The following is a 16,394-nucleotide window of genomic DNA, read 5'->3' as shown; positions in this document are numbered from 1 at the left end:
AGATGGAATCGGACACGTCCAAAGTGCCCAGCCGACCGCTCCAGCAGGTTATTTCTTCATAAATATGTAAAGAGAGACGCAATGCACCAAACTTGGTCGTACTGCGTGTTGGAACATTGTGCTGTAATGTAAGCATCAACAGTAGCTTGCAGCTAACATGAGATAAAAGCCGCAGCCAATAACAGTGTCGACAGGCACACGCTCTGCTGCTCTAGATCAGTGTAGTTCTATATGCACAGCACGAATGGCACGTATTAGTGCACCTCTGAAATGGTGCGACGAGGGTGTGGCTGCCTTGCTCAGTGCCGCTCTAGAAAGTAAAGCACTTGTCACACAGTCTGTTAGCGTTGAGAGTACACGGTAGAAAGGTATACCAGCCATAAATAGCATGTGCGCTAGCGATCACACCCTTAACGTCAAAGTTCATAACCCGCCCCTTCCCCCTCATGTTTCTAGCTCTTTCCTGTTCCTTGGACATGGGCGGCATGTTCCTCTGCTTGAGTAAGAATAGATAGGAGGCCTGGCATGCGGTGTGATGTTATCGCATCCGTCCTCAGTGCAAAGGAGATAGGTCAGCTTTTCTTATCACTGCTTAAGCTGCATTCGCCACCCCCACTCGTGCGCTTTTACCCGCATGTAAAATACGGTGCGCCGGGGCATGTTATCGATTAGGACATTACATGTAGCCAAGGGGAGCGGGGGCCCATCGAGAATGTGCCCCCCCCCCCTTCAGATTAAGGTGTGACCCCCCCCCCCCCCAATTAAAAAAAAATTTCTGGCTACACACCTGGCAACAGCAAAAACCAGTCGAGAATGTCGAAATAATTGCTATCTTATTATTAAAAGCAAAATGAATCTTGCCTTTGCTTTGGTATGCATGTGTTACCCTATGAAATCTTTTTTTATGCACTGCTTTCTAGGGGACACAGTAGGGGGTTTTGGAGTATAGACGGAACGCCCTAGCCACATGAAATATTGCTGCAAAAAGAAAACGAAGTTTGTTAAATTGTGTAGTTTCAGCACAGAGAGAGATGACTGCCGGAGTAGGTTGGCTTTCTGAGACTAGCTGAATGACGTCATATTATGTCCAGCAGTCTAATTAAAATTGTGAAGAAAAAGAACCTTTTTTTTATTCTTGAAGTCACGTTAGGGAAATTCACTTGGGAGTGTGCGAGTATTTAGCGTTGTATGCCTCAGCGTTTGTCTACCATATCTGCTGATAGCCACATAGGTATATTTATGCTGTTATTTCATGAAGTACGATTTTATTCAACCAGTATTCTGTTTATTTGCTACAGAAATAATCACTGAACAAGTTTTTCGAGTTGCTCAACAGCATGACACCATTATTCTTGCATCATCTACTGAAATAGGGGGTGCTTCTAAGATGAATGGCTCCATGAAATTCGTAATGAAACTAAATATTTCTAGCTTTTCACAAGAGCCTCAAAATAATTTTTCATGTCCTTGAATTTGAATGCAACTTGCTTCTTCTCCAGAATTTAAAGTTAGCTGCTCCAGATTGCTCCAAAGTAGAAACTTTTGCTGCTAAAAAATGCTCAGAAATAGAAAGTTTTGCTGCTCTCATGTGCTCTAAATAAAAAAGATTTGTGCTCCAAAGTGCTCCAAATTGAATATTTTGCTGTTCCAAAAATTTCTCCATATTGGAAGACCTCACTGGCACATGCTTTCATTTTCCAAAATTACTGCCAAATGGCACTCATGTCTCACGCACCACCTACAGGATACCATTCACCAATCTTCCAGCGCAGAGCATCAAGTGAGTGTTTTATTCTCTCTCTCCAAACAAAAGACTATCATCTTTCAACGGCATTCGCAGTCAAACATGCAGATACGCGGCCTTCTTTTTTTGTTGTTGTTGTTGGCCGTCAATTTTTAGCAGCTTTGGAAGAGAATACGTGCAGTGCTATCAGCATTAGGAATTCACGGGGCAATGAATGGCGGGCAGCGTCAACAGCACACTACCCAGGCGTTTCCCAGCAACGTGTGTAACTTCGTCAATCTGTCTTTGCAGACACGCCATACGGGGGGGGGGGGGTACCTTACAAGAGATTTTACAAAGGGGGGAGGGTACCTTACAAGAGATTTTACAAAGGGGGGAGGGTACCTTATGGCCATACAAGAGATAGAAGGGGAAAAACCAGCGGTGTTGTGGCAGGAGGAGTTCTAGGCGAACGTCACTTAAGGAAGATTGTGATCTCAATTCCAGTGGCCCGCAGAAACATACATAAATAGCATAGTGGTCAACATGCGATTGAGGCGCTCAGTGAGTCCGTTAGTTTGCCGGTGGTACGAAGTAGTGAGCTTATGACGCATAGAACACGAGTGAAGAATGTCGTCAACCACCTTTAAAAGAAATGAGCGATCACGTTCAGTCAGCAGTTGATGTGGAGCTCCATGGTAAAGAATGACATCTTTCAGCAGGAAGTCCACGAAGTCAGCAGTACAACTTGTCGATAGTGCAGGGGTGGAAGTGCTGTGCCATTTGCACTATTCTGCGCCAAGCGGCGCCTAAACAGTAAATTGCATGTGCAACGCCAAATTTAGTTCAGTTTTATCATCAACCGAGCAAAACGCTTGGGCTACACAAAGGGCACAACCGCGTCCATATGAAAATTGTTTGGTGACATCGCATTTGGGTTCATGCATGAATCTCGTTAAGGTGGTGTTTGTGTGCATACCTCATTATGCAACTCTATATATGCTTTAACAACAAAGCTCTCAGCCAACCTATATAAACTGAAAAAAAAAAATAAATAAATAAAAATCAGTTTCATTGGTGAAGTGCTGACGGCAATAGCAAAAATGTGTAAACCATTGCGCGTGTAACGCAGCCTTGTGCAATCCGCTCCCGAATGACTCGGAACAATCTAGATATTCTTAGAACCTTCTGATGAGATTACGCGCGCAACGCGTATAATAAAGTTTGTTCTGGAATTTACGCAGCCGCTAGTGATAACGTGGGAATCTTCGATGGCACTCGTATAAATGCCCACGCACTTTGCTGCTCAAAAGATTATTGATGGCCGACGCTCTGGTTTGCATATCAGTATACAGCTTGTATTGCTTGTAGAGTGACGTTTTGTTTTCCGGGCAAAGGTTCGCCCAAATAAGGTTCAGTCATGAAAACAGTGGCTGCTGCCTTCGTCAATCTTACGACCCCTTCACAATACGAAGGTTTAAAGCTAACGCTTTTGAATCCAACATCAGAACACTTTGCAGAATGCTAGTGTAAGAAAGGAGGTACGGCTACTTCAGGGAAAAATGTTCTTATCACACGATCTCTTTCCGTAGAGTGCGCACCAAGTAGAACGGTTTACCAGCCGTGCGCTGATGCCTGCCGATAATGCCCACATCAGGTTATTACAACCACGCCCTTAGAATCAAAGTTCACCGCTGCTGCTCGAGCGACCCGTCGCCCCCCGCCTTTTCCACTGTGTATTTTTTCATGCTCGTTCAAGACGGGCGGCGTGTTTCCTCCCTGCTTGAGCATTCGACGGCAGGTCTAACTCGTGGTGGAATATTACTGCGTGTGCCATCGCTTACAAGCGACGGAGATCGGCCGCCTCGTTTAGTATCTGCTTCCGCAGCGCTCACCACCGCAACTTGCGGCATTTTACGCGCAGGTAGAAAGTATGATACGCGGGGAATGTTACCAGCTTGTTGTTTACGTGTGACATGATGGCAACGGTGAAAACCCGTCGAGTGCTCACGTAGTTCCTATCCTAATTTAAAAAAAAAATCACATAATTGCCTAGCAGTGGCATGGCGAGCCATCTAAATTTCTTTGCAGTTCTCATGTGCTGTGGCACTTTAATGACTGGAACATAAGTTTTTTACATTTATTTTTATAGAGCCCTATTGGTTTAGTATGAAGATAACGTTTATTATATAAATTCATTTTTAGTCCTTGGTTGCTGTTCATATTATATGCAGTCACATAACATTAATTTTTTTATTTGTCTGAGTAGCAGGTTAGAGCATTGCATATGTTTTTTCTTTGAGTTGCTATGCTTTCAATTTTAATGTTGTAAGGTTCAATATATTGACACGAAGTGTCACTACCAGGAAAAACAAGGGAAGCGCGGGTAGAGAAGGAAGACGATGTTGCTTCTACTGCGATCCCCCTGAGTGGGTACGAGCCATGGCTGTGGAATGATCATTATCATACTGTGATCGCGGACTCAGGGCCCATTAAAAACCCCCTTAAGTTACCTTACCTTACGTAACCATTTGGGTGAAGGTGCTGGGTAGAACGGGAGCTTCACTACCAGGACTTCGTCACAGCCGCCGCCTCGCCAGACTTCCACCTTCGCCGATGGTAATGGCCCAAGAGCAGCCATCCAACGCTTCAAGGCCAACTCCGATGGGTTCCGTGCCATACTACAGAGTGCCACCAAACTTCAGCAGGACCTCAGGAGAAGACATCGACGTGTGGCTTAAGAACTACTAGTGGGTGAGCAGAAGCAATGGCTGGAACTCGAACAAACAGCTCAATCATATTGTATTCTCGTTAACTGACAGCGCCCTCATGTGGTACGAGAACCACGAGGAAATGTACACGACTTGGGAACGTGTTGTAGAAAAAGTGCAGAAGTGCTTCGGTGATTCGGACGCAAAGAAGAAATGCGCGGAGCAGACATTGTCTCAGAGGGCACAGCTTCCAGGAGAAACATCTACGACGTACATTGAAGAAATCTTGAAGCTGTGCAACATCATCAATGCAAGTAAGTCTGAAGAAGACAAAGTTGGACACGTTCTCAAGGGTATAGCCAAAGACGTGTACAATTTCTTAATTGGAAAAAACTGCTTGAACTCCGTGTCCGACGTGATGAAGCACTGTTGTACCTTTGAATCCCTCAAGATGCGACGAAATTCTCCGAAATTCGGCAGCCTTTCCAATGTCCCCACTGTGGCTAGTGTTGAAACAGTGCCGCCTAACGACCTTGCTTTCACCATACGGCGAATCGTCAGAGAAGAGCTGCTTCGATGTCAGCAGACCTATCATCGCGCCAGCGATTTTTGGGATGCTTACGCAAGCGAACCAGAACGTGTATGGACTCCTGTTTCTCTTCCACCATGGCAACCATCGATCAATGCACCAGACGCTTATGAATATCAAGGCACACAGCAGACTGGATTCCCACGTAAACCACCTCCAAACTACGAACGAAGTTTTCGCCCGCCTGTTTACTCAATGTCGACTGCCTACAGTGCGCCTGAAGGGTGGCACCACTATTCCATGCCTTCTGAGAGGAGTCGTTACTCTGAGCAGCCACGTGCTCCTCGACCAATTTTGGTGTGCTACAACTGTGGCATCCCGGGTCACATCGCACGTTTTTGTGACCACCACCCACATCGGCAACAGTCTTGGTACATGTCTCACCAACCTTTCGACCATCGGCTCCCCACGTCACGAAAACCACGCGCACTTACCGGGTCACGCTACCCCTCGCCGGCCTCTGATCGAAGTTTGGCGCCACCACTAGCTCTACGTGCTCCCCGATCGCCATCGCCGCGGCGACGCACTCAGACACCGCCGCCGGATAACTAGTCGGTGCGGCCAGTGGGGGTGAGGCCGCGAGATCACAGGTGCTATCTACAGATATACCCCCGTCAGCGTTTATGTTGAAGAACAAAGTTCATGTAGTTGTTGATGGAGTGGCTACTATGGCACTTGTGGATACAGGCGCGACAGCCTCGGTGATGAGTGTAAATTTTAAGAGCCTGCTAGGACCAAAAGTGATGTTTTGCCTGAACCGTGGGGTGACATTTCGTGCTGTAAGTGGTGACATGTTGTGTCCAGTGGGATATTGTAGTGTGGACGTCTCGCTGTGTGGCAAGGTGTTTTGCACAGAGTTTGCGGTTATTTCGCGGTCTACACATGACGTTATCTTGGGTATCGACTTCTTGTGTGAGTGGGGGGCAACTGTAGACTGCAGAAGGGGGCACCTTTCTATACAAGGAACTTTCCCAACGGCGCTCTTGGAAAATTCCTGTCTAGAGGAGTGCATTTTTTTCGTCTCCGTGGACAAAGTCGTTCCTGCATTTTCTGCTGTGTGTGTTCCCATGACATGTTCCAGTAACAACTGTGGCACGTTTCGCACAACGCTCGAACCGATTCCCTTGGCATGCCTTAAAAAGAACATCCTCATTCCCCATTGTATAGTGCCAGTCGTTGATGGACGGGCAGGTGTGTGGACAATGAACAGTTTCATGGAGCCTGCAGTTTTGCCAGGCAGCATGGAACTTGCAGTATTTAGACCCGAATCATCTACGACGCTGGTTGCGCTTGTTGATGCAACAAGCCAAAATGAACATTTAGACTTAGAAGGTTCAGAGGATGCCCAATTGCTACAAATGGTCAGCAAATCACTTGACCAAAGCGAACGTCATTGCTCGACATTCTATCTAGGCACTCGAAAGTGTTCGATTTTTCTAAAAACAGCCAAAGGCCCTTAATCCCAGCGTCTTGGATACGTCATCAGATACACACCGAGTCAGCGCATCCCATTAGGCAAAACCTCACCGAGTGGCATCATCGGAGCGCAAGATCATCGACGAGCAAGTCCGAGAAATGCTGGAAAAGGGAATAATACAGGAATCCGCAAGTCCGTGGGCTGCTCCCGTCATTCTAGTGAGGAAGAAAGATGGTACGTGGAGACTTTGCGTTGACTACCGTTTACTACCGCCGACTGAATTCTGTTACCAAGAAAGACGTCTATCCACTGCCGCGCATCGATGGCGCTCTAGACTGCCGGCATTCCGCGTCCTGCTTTTCATCTGTTGACCTGAGATCAAAATACTGGCAAATTCCGATGCACGCAGCTGACAAAGAAAAGGCGGCATTCGTTTTGACCGACAGACTTTTAAAGATTTATGGACTCTATATTGCGTGGTTTAAAATGGCATATGTGCATGTGTTACCTTGACGATGTCATAATTTTTGGACGTACGTTTGAGGAGCACAACACTCGCGTAGACCTCGTGCTCAACTGCATTGAAAAAGCTGGCCTTGTATTGAATTTTAAAAAAAGTGCCACTTTGGTGAGCAACAGGCATTGGTGTTGGGACATCTCGTTGACAAAGATGACCTGACCCACAAAAGACAGTGGCTGACGGGGATTAATTGGGAAGGGAGGTAAGCAAAGCCGTAAGTTTGCGAAATGCATTAGCTGGGGGCCTAAAAAAAACGACATATCCTTCATTAGGAGTTGTGTGAAAGGTCGGGCAATGTCGGCGAAGTTCTTGACAAAATGTTGAACGTAAGAACATAGGCCGACAAAGCTGCGTTCATCTTTCGTGAAATGTGGTATGCGAAAATCTTTAATGGCTAGAATTTTGTCAGGATCAGGTTAGACACCTTGAGCACTGGCAAGGTGGTTGAGCACAGTGACTTCTCGGCGGCCAAAACGGAATTTGGAAGAGTTGAGCTCATTGGCATTTGGAGACCTGGGCTTCAAAACTCATGGCTAACAAGCGGCTAAGGTGGCTTTCGAACGCTGGTGTGGATACGATGACGTCATCGAGATAGCAAAGGCATGTGGGCTGTTGGTACCAACGAAGCATAGAGTCTATTATTCTTTCAAATGTAGCTGTAGCGTTGCATGAACCAAATGGCATTACTTCGAACTGGATAAGTCCGTTCGGCGTCGCAAATGCTATTTTTTCACAATCTTGCTCACCGACAGAAATCTGCCAGTACCTTGATTTCAAGTCAATAGGAGCAAAGTAGGCAGACCTGTGTAGGCAATCGAGAGCATCGTCAATTCTTGGCAATGGATAGATGTCCTTTCCTCTGACCTTGTCTACGTAGATGTGCCAGCTGCCTTCCTTCCTTATTACGAGCAGGACTGGTGATACCCATGGACTACAGGGCGGCTCATCAACATCTTTCACAAACATTTTATGAACTTCATGCTGTATTACCTGTCTCTCGACAAGGGACACACAATAAGGACATCGTCGGAACTGGTATGGTGTTTTCACTGGTGTTGATCATGTGGCAACTGACGCCTGACCTAAAGGGCAGTCGTAAAAGTCGAAGATGTCCTGGAAGGATTCTAAGATATGCCGTATATTGGCTCTGTGCTGGAACAAGGTCAGGCATAATCATCTTGTCAATGTCTCCATCAGCTGAGCTCGGTGAGGAAGATGGGACAGAGGAGAATGGAGCGTCTGCAATGAATGCAGAAACAGAATGTTCGACAAGAGAAGAGACGGCTAAAGTCATGCTGTCTGGGATAACTTTCACACACCAGCTGAAGTTCAGTATAGGTAGAGATGTTCAAATATTCATGACCGTTGTAACCATGTGAGGAACAGCAACATTTCGGGCCAACAAAATTTCAACGATTGGAGCCAACACCTAGTTGTCATCGGGAAAAGGAGGGCAAGAGCTCAAGGTTATAAACTTAACGGCTTGAGAAGCAAGCCGAACGTACTGAACTGCACACAAACGTAGTGTAGGTGCTGCTGGAGCGTCTTAGCAACATGGGAGGTTGAGCTGAAGTAATCCGATAAAAAGTCCATGCCGAGGATAAGGTGGTGGTAGCACTTTTGTAGCACAGCAAATAGTAGAGTGGTGGAGCGGTCAGAAATAGTAACACAAGCAGAGCACATCCCAAGCACAGGAAAAGTTTCACTGTCGGCGACCTGGATGAGAGGACACCCCCACATATCAGAGATGAATTTAGAGCTTAGTTGCCGCCTAAAGAAGGTTTTAACTTGGCGGCGTTATACCTTTTTTTAGGCGGCGACGAAGCTCTGATGTGTGGGCGCTTGTGTCCACAAGAGCAGCAACAATTGAGTCGTCCACTTCAACATCGATGAGGTTGCTTCAAGTCTGCAGTGTGGTCAGAGGATTTAGCGGGCGGATCGTTGATGCAGCAATAATAAGAATATGAAGGGGCCACTGTAGCGGCGCAGTGCATCTCCATGTTTGAACCAGCGTTTTCTATAGTCGATACATTGGCTATCATAGCAGGGTCTGAAAGGCAGCCTTGCCGCAATACTAATGTATGATGGAGTGAAGCATATAAAATTGTGAAGGGGCCACTGTCTGTTGTACGTTGACTGTTTTTGTCTTTGAGAAGTTTGCGTACTTCAAATAGTCAAGATTCTTGTGCAAATTGAATGAAATAGTAAGCACTATAAGGAAAATATTTGAAGTTCAAATATTTGCAGACTTCTAGAATAAAGCGTTTTCTTATGGCATACCATGAACACATACCAGTTCACCCAGCAGTGTTTCTTAGCACAGAACCTCTTGTCAACGCACATTTCCTTTTAAATTTTCTCATTGACACACATTCCTCGCAGGTTGCAACTTCTAGAAACTTGTGGCACTGGCTCACTTTTGAGGCTACTGCTACGAGTTTAACATTCCCATAACACATGCTCCTTGGTGCAAGGGCTTTGCTGAGGAAGTGGTGCCCTCTTACTGACCTGTTCTTTACTTCATCATGCCATTAAAAATGCTGCATGCGTACTTAGCACATTCCAGCTAGCAATACTATAAATTTATTTGATATAAGCATTTTCACACACTGCTCTGCGATTTGTTTTTAGGCCACTACAGTGAAATCTTGATACAACGAATTACAAGGGACCTCTAGAAATCATTCGTTATTTTGAAAAGTCATAGTGAAAGTATTTAAAATTGGTGCAAAAACCGTAGATGCAAACACGCAAGTCGCTTACCTGTGCTGTGTATACATTCGTGATCGCGTTATGCTTTAATAAAGCACGAAAAAACAAACAAGAAATATTACATAAGCAGTGCACGCTTATTTGAGTTATAATGGGAGCTATTCTGATGTGTGAAACTCTTCTGCTAAAAGACGAATTCTTAAGAGTGTGCATGGTGTTCAATACCGATGCTTCACGCTGGTTCGTGTGTGCTGTTTGGGTGCTGTTTGTGTGCTGTTTGAATGTTGTTTTCGCACTCGTCGCTGTTTCCTCATCACCACAAGTGGTATGGATCGTATCAGTCGTCAGATACGCTCACGTGCAGGCTTCGTCGTTGCACTTGCGTGTTGTTTGAGCGTTAGTGACGCATGCATGAGTAATCATCGGGGACTTCATCCCACAGGTCACTCGCATAGCATTTTTCACTGTCGTACAATTCCTATCATGCTGCTTATGGAGCTCATCTTGAACAATCAGCCACCAACCAAAAGGCCAGAAAACAGGCACGTAACAATCGTGCAGGTAAAGCTGGCCGTCAAAAACAAAGGCAACGGGGTGAAACCTGACGTGAAAAACAAGTATCTGGCGGGGACGATGGCGATGGGGCTCTCGGACATTTAAATAAGGCGGGTATGGAGCTTGGCATTATTTTTACAGCCGTGAGTAACTTTTTCACAATTGGTGTTTGTTATTTGAAGCATTGGGGTTAAAATTGGATACGTTATTTCGAAACATTCGGTATTCTGAGATTCGTTCTAGAGAAATATTTTAGCATTAAATCAGAAGGCATTTGTAAGGGGATTTTCGAAAAAGTCATTATTCTGAAAAGATCATTAATCTGAGGTTTGCCATAACGAGATACTGATAATTTATTAATCATGAATATGTTATTGTTCTGTTGAAAGTTAGATTTCTTCGCACTCTTTGGCCAAGCCTGGTTTTTGCAGCATTAGATCCTCATGTATCATCATGTATCAATAGTACCCTACCTTGTACCGCTTCGCCATAAGTGCAAAGTACAAAATACTTGTCTACTGTTGAAGGTAGTGGTGGTTAACTTTTATTCTGAAATGCACTGGAGAGTTCCTGTGCACTTGAGGGGCAGTCCCTAGTCCAGGACTCCTTTGGAGATCGTCGCTTCCCAGGGCACGCGTCACCAAATAGTGTTGTGCATCCAAGGTAGAGAGCTGAGCAGGTACTCCTTCCAAGCCTCTCTAGTTGAAAGGGGGGAAAGAAAGAGAGTGGAGTTGCAAGACATGAAGCCACAACATGAAAGGTGTCGGCTAGCACCTGAAAGTGAACGAATGACTGCTACATTGACTTCAGACAAATGTATTTATTTGAATCTAAGTCAATAGTTTTTTTTTTAATTTCTTTGCATAAAACTCCAGTATCGGCTTAGATTCAAGCCGTGCCAGAGATTTCCAGTATGAGGTGCTGGGCGACCTCTGGACTAAGGAAAGTACATAATTACTCGAATCTAGGCTGACCCTGATTCTAAGCGAACCCCAAAAACTTCGAAGCCCAGCACCAAAAAAAATCTTACCTCGATTGTAGACCGTACGAAACAGCGATGACAACGTTCCCAAAAGGAAAACATTTATGGTACATGAAGATGAAACAAAGCAGTTGGTTCATGATTCAAATATCTCTAGAAACACACAGCCACTAGTACTGTTGTGTACACTAGTACATGCTAGTTCTGGTTATTTGCGTCATAAAGATGCCGCGCTCATTGTGAGTCATTGTCACTGCTTCTCTCGTCGCCGGCTTCAAACAGGGTCCAATCCTTGGTGCCATCAAGTGCATTGGATATGCCGCACTTCATAAAAGAGTGCACAATCAAAGTTCTCTGGTTGCCATCCCGCACTGCAGCCCCTCCAGCGATGCACATTTTTCTCGTCCAGTTCAAAGTACTGCCTGGTTTGAATTTTGGACGACGACTTCGTGGCTAGAACAATTTTTCCTTTAAATGTAGCATTAAAATGACACCGCCCATTTAGCGCCCTTGAGCTGTGCTACACACAGACTACTTGAAGCACGACTCGAAATCACGAACAGCTTGCCTCAACACTCACAACAAAGATAAAAATGGCAGCCTCACATCTGTAATCAAGGCATATGTTGGCTTGGCTACCAACGGCCATAATACCGTCTGGGTCTGGCTGACGCTAATTGTTCACAACTTTTCTCAATGAAAAATGGTGCATTTTTTCAAAATCCCTGACTCTAAGCTGATACTGGAGTTTGATGCAAAGAAATATAAAAAGAACTGTCGACCTAGATTCAAACAAATACACTTGTCTGAAGGCAGTGTAGCAGTCATTCGTCCACTTTCCCCAGACTGTGTGCAGGGCCAGGGTAAAGTCGGTGCGAAGTGCGACAATAATTCAGAATATTGAGGTAGCGTGGGTGACTCTAGTTTTGAGGACCTGACTCGCGAAATAGAAGGGCAGCAGCCCGGAGGCGAGAAGCACGGGCAGCGGGATTCGCCACATCATTGTCGGGAAGACCTGTGCGGCCTGAAGTGCATACTACTAGGAGGAGTTTGCCATGTAGCACAGCTCCATGATGCATCATCTGAAACGATGCACCACATGGTGAGTCTGTGGACGCACGTGGAGGGGCAATGACAAGTACAGATGTAATAGGCCCCACCATTGCATCTTCGCGTGTCATATATAACTCTACTATTCTTTGCTGTCACCTAATTACCACTGATTTGCTAACGAGTGTAACATTTTTTTTTTTTCGAGTGGGATCAGTGCAAAATGGAGCCTTGCGATAAGCACTTCCTCGGCCACCACATGTGATCACATGAAGGTTACACTTGGCTTTGTGTGCCCTTAAATACAGGTGCCATTCTGAACTGTTCAGAACATGTTTTGGTTCACTGCTGCTTACTATATGCAGTTATCGAAAAAATAAATGGCAAATTAGTCGTTTTCTCTGTCTTACACGTGATCATTCTGCACGTAGCCAAAAACTACTGTGTACATACTTTGCATATTTGACTTGGCCTGCCTTTATCACTTTTTTTTTGCTTTACAATGCAATCATTATTTACAATGTTGTCCTTTTTGTCACCATGGACCGGAGCTTGGGGTGGGGCTAACACTCTCCCTCACCTAACTGTGCATGGCTTACCTGTGCCCAGGAAAAAAAGGATCCCGTGCATTAAGTCGAAACTATGGAGTGGTCGTTCCGGGGCGACGATGTCGTCAACCGAGCCTCTTCGGAAGGTGCGTGGGACTGTGAGGGCCAGTGTCTCACGGAATATAACGCTCCTGTCAGGACTACTGTGGGACTCTGACACTGAAGCGTGCGAGGTGAACAAACAAGTCACTGTTTTGATTACAAGAGAAGCTCAGCTCTGCCAGTTCGACAAGCAGATTATCGACGTAACTGAAGACAAGGCAGTTGACCAGGAAGTCAAGGATCCTGCACGCTACAGTGAGAAGATCGTGTATGCAATCGCTGAGGGGCAGTATTTCCTGTTTGAATGCAAACTGTTTGGTCATGTATGTGACACGAGCTATTCTGCGCTTTGTTATGCCAGACATGAAAATGAAAACTACAACCGAGTTGATTTCCATAAAATCACGCACGACTGTGCCATTGTCGAAAGCATGGAGAAAGACATTACAGGTTGCGAAGACTCATGGTCCAAGTACGAAAGCGGATTTTCTGCTAGTCAAGCAGAAGGTGAAAACAGTTTGATTGAAGTTGAAGGAAATAACATAGCATTGGGCGTGACAGCGTGCGACAGTGTGGAACCATCAATTCAGAATTCGATGCTTCTGGCCACTTTTGGCAAAGATGAAGAGACGATAACATTCATGGAAGATGCTCAACAGCAAACGTTTCACGCTGTGAATTGGACAAGAGGGGAGCAGCCATTGGAGGAGTCTGGCAGTACTCTGGAGTTGGAGCAAGAACGAAGAGACAAAAAAAGATCAAGTGATTGCCAGTCTTGAAAAAGCAACAGGAAGTCGAAGAGATGATGGATGCTGTGGCAATGGTGAGAAGATTGACCATGATGGACACTGTGCTGTCACGAGCCAACTTATGATAAGTGCCAGCGAACCTGCTGACAGCTTACCAACCATAAACAATGAACGATCCGATCAGCTACTTGTTAGAGCGAGCAGTCCTACTGTATTTTTTGCCGTGTACTCATCATTACATGCACAGGTCGGATGTTAGGACTTTGTTCCACTCAGCTTCGAGGTACCAGACGATGTTTGGCAAAACAAGGGGATAGTCACCTAAATGTGAAGTTGAACACGTAGCTTGTGCCTCTGAAAATGAAGCGGAGGGTTCCGGAAAAGGAGCCGAAGCAGGATCACCACAGTGCGAACCAACTGCGCAAGCGTTGTAGCAAGCTTATTGCTACGGAGCAGGGAGTGCACAAGACGAGGGTTCGGGTCACAGCAAGAAACGTCTGTGCATGTATCGAGGCACTTCAGAGAGAAGACTGCAAAACGCTGCGGTAAACACCCTACAGCAAAACCTGAATGTGCAGTACAGTCGGAACGCCGCACCGAGATGGAAACGACGGAGATGGAAGCGCGCGCATCAATTGCGAGTTGTATTAGCAGGCTATATCTCACAGTGGTGTCGTCGACGTGGTGACTGCACAAGAACACCTCTTCGAGCTGCATTAGAAGCAGGACAAAGTGGTCAGATCCTGTTTCGTGGGTTTGGCAACTGATGACGTGGTGAACCACTGGTACAAATGCTGTACATGTTTTTAGCGACAGCATGGATTTTGTCATGTGTTCCCACCTCCTCGGAGGATGTTGAAAATAAAGATGTGTGGCTTGGGCTTGGAGGAAGGCGGTACAGAGTGGAGAAAGAGAAGAAGGAAGTAGGAACGTGGAGCTAGCCCTGATGGAGTAAAGATCGTCGTTCTGAGACATAAACGGGTCCTTGTTCTTAGCACTTCCGACCTCACTGAAGACGAAGGTATCGAAAAAGAAATTGAGGGTGCAACCGACTAGCAAGGCAAGATTCTGTACGTGATCGCTGTCATGCAGTTCTTCCTGTCCGAACGAGAACGATCGACCCGTCTCAGTGACCCATGTATGAGAGGACAGGACGGCGACCAGGTAACCGTCACCCTGAGCAACATCGGATCTGCTCATCCAGCGCAAGAACAAGTTAGTACGCCAAGTTGCAGTCAGTCGCATTGGCCACGCTTCAAGTACTAACATATTCCGGCGATATACGTCAGTGGCGAGGATTCCGGGATCACTACAGCGTAACATTCCACAGCGACCACGACTTGCCACCAATCGAGAAATTCAAATATTTGTGACATACCTTATGGGAGCAGTCAAGCGAGAAATCGAAGGCATCAGGCTGGCTGACCACAACTACGATGTCGCCGTGAGCACATTGCAAGAGCGCTTCGGTCGACATGAACTTCTGGTGAACGAATACATTGACCAACTTCTTGAACCGTCTTCAGTACGTTGTTTCAAGACAGTGGAGAAGCTTCGGATGCTGCATGACAATGTACGTTTCTGCATCAGGGCACTTGAAGGCCTGGGTGTACCACCTGAGAAGTACGCTGTCACCTGAGAAGTATGCTCAATCGCGTCCTGATAAGGTACTTACCAGAAGACTTAGCTATATTGTACCGACAGAAGAAGAAAGAAGAGGGCACCCAGGATGGTGACGCCTCATCTGAGCGCGCGTTAGCAGATGCGAGAGCGAGTAGGGCGATTGACATCTTGTCTTTTCTGAAAATCCAGGTCAAGGTGCTTGAAGAAAGAAAGCGAGAAGCACAGTCATCGCATTTCCACCACTCGACCAATGTGCTTGATCAAATGTACTCATCGACAAGATCTGCACAGGACATTGGCAGCTGCACTAACTATGACAGAATCTCCACAGCAGTGTACTCGTTCTTGCGTGCTGTGTAACAGCAGAACTCACAGCCTCGCGCAATGTTCAGCCGACATTTCGGTCGAAGAGAAAAGATTCAGGTTTTGCAGCGCCCGCTGCTGCTTCAGGTGCGGAACGCGCAATCACGTCGCTCAATTCTGCCCCATTTCGCATAATCTCACGCGCGACAAGTGCCGACATTGACATATAACGATCCTCTGCGAATTGTCACGTGTCATCGCAATGACTACTTCTACTTGATTGACCACCCAGCTTGATACATCTGGTACTTCTTCACTGACACTGACCACGGCCTCGACCAGCGACACAGGAGCGACAGCTTGATACATCTGGTACTTCTTCACTGACACTAACCACGGCCTCGACCAGCGACACAGGAGCGACGTCTGTACTGCTTCAGACTGGTCGCGTTTGGGTGAAGAGTGGACCACGATGATTCCTAGTTCGTGTAATGCTAGACAGTGGCAGCCACTGTTCATTCATTCACATCGGTGTTGCAAGGAAACTTCAATGCAGAGCCATCAGCATAAAGAGCTGTCGTTGGTAACGTTCGGGAATGCTGAACCACGGCATAATTTGCGCTGTCACTGCGTTTCTGTCACGCTGAGGAGTCGATTCAATGGCAGAAAAGTTACGTTGGAAGCACTACAGCTACCCGGCGTATGCTCCGTGACTAGTCCGCCACCGGATCCTGACTTTCTAGAGCTGTTGCGCGACAGGGGACACGATGCGGCAGATCTATCTGTACGACCCTGAGACTTGGCACCCAG

General features: G+C 46.3%; 1 protein-coding gene and 1 long non-coding RNA gene across 7 annotated transcripts in view; one reads left to right on the top strand and one right to left on the bottom strand.

Annotated features, from left to right (window-relative positions):
• Window positions 1–16,394, top strand: part of LOC119163014 (G-protein coupled receptor-associated protein LMBRD2B) — a 222,277-nt gene that overhangs the window by 193,874 nt on the left and 12,009 nt on the right. The gene's annotated exons all lie outside the window — the stretch shown is intronic.
• The window catches only part of LOC142784050 (uncharacterized), a 29,330-nt gene continuing 23,684 nt past the window's right edge, over window positions 10,749–16,394 (bottom strand). Inside the window, exon 4 of the long non-coding RNA XR_012888579.1 lies at window positions 10,749–10,925. This is a non-coding gene — a long non-coding RNA (uncharacterized LOC142784050). The remainder of the gene's footprint in view (window positions 10,926–16,394) is intronic.

This window comes from Rhipicephalus microplus, unplaced genomic scaffold, assembly GCF_043290135.1.
Source record: "Rhipicephalus microplus isolate Deutch F79 unplaced genomic scaffold, USDA_Rmic scaffold_13, whole genome shotgun sequence".
Lineage (NCBI taxonomy): Eukaryota > Metazoa > Arthropoda > Arachnida > Ixodida > Ixodidae > Rhipicephalus > Rhipicephalus microplus.
The sequence above is the reverse complement of the archived record's forward strand: the minus strand, read 5'-3'. Positions and strand labels throughout refer to the sequence as shown.